General features: G+C 65.8%; 1 non-coding gene across 1 annotated transcript; it reads left to right on the plus strand.

Moving 5' to 3' along the window:
- Window positions 1-294: 294 nt before the first annotated feature.
- On the plus strand, window positions 295-413 carry LOC131865080 (5S ribosomal RNA). The gene has a single exon (XR_009363814.1). It is a non-coding gene; the product is annotated as a 5S ribosomal RNA (ribosomal RNA).
- Window positions 414-433: the final 20 nt, after the last annotated feature.

Below are 433 nucleotides of genomic sequence, written 5' to 3' on the forward strand. Positions count from 1 at the left end.
GTGCACTCGGCCCACATGTGAGCGCAGGTCGTTGCGCCCGAGGTGGTGTGTGGGCACCGCGTTGCAGACGGGACACTGCACGCACACGACGCCCCGTCCAGGTGCACGCACGTAGGCCGGGCCGGGTGCACACCCGACGCCCTAGCAAGGTGCGCGCACCCGGGCAGGGCTCACACTTGGCGAACGGGGCGCACTTCGCGAGGGAGGGTGTGCACCTCGACGGGGGTGGGTGGCCGGGGTGGATTCGCACGTGGGTCGCGGTTTGCTAAGTACACACTGCGACAAGCTCATAACGGGTGCGATCATACCAGCGTTAGTGCACCGGATCCCATCAGAACTCCGCAGTTAAGCGCGCTTGGGCCGGAGTAGTACTGGGATGGGTGACCTCCCGGGAAGTCCCGGTGTTGCACCCTTTCTTAGTTTTTCGCCGGGC

This window comes from Cryptomeria japonica, unplaced genomic scaffold (assembly GCF_030272615.1).
Source record: "Cryptomeria japonica unplaced genomic scaffold, Sugi_1.0 HiC_scaffold_101, whole genome shotgun sequence".
Classification (NCBI taxonomy): Eukaryota; Viridiplantae; Streptophyta; class Pinopsida; order Cupressales; family Cupressaceae; genus Cryptomeria; species Cryptomeria japonica.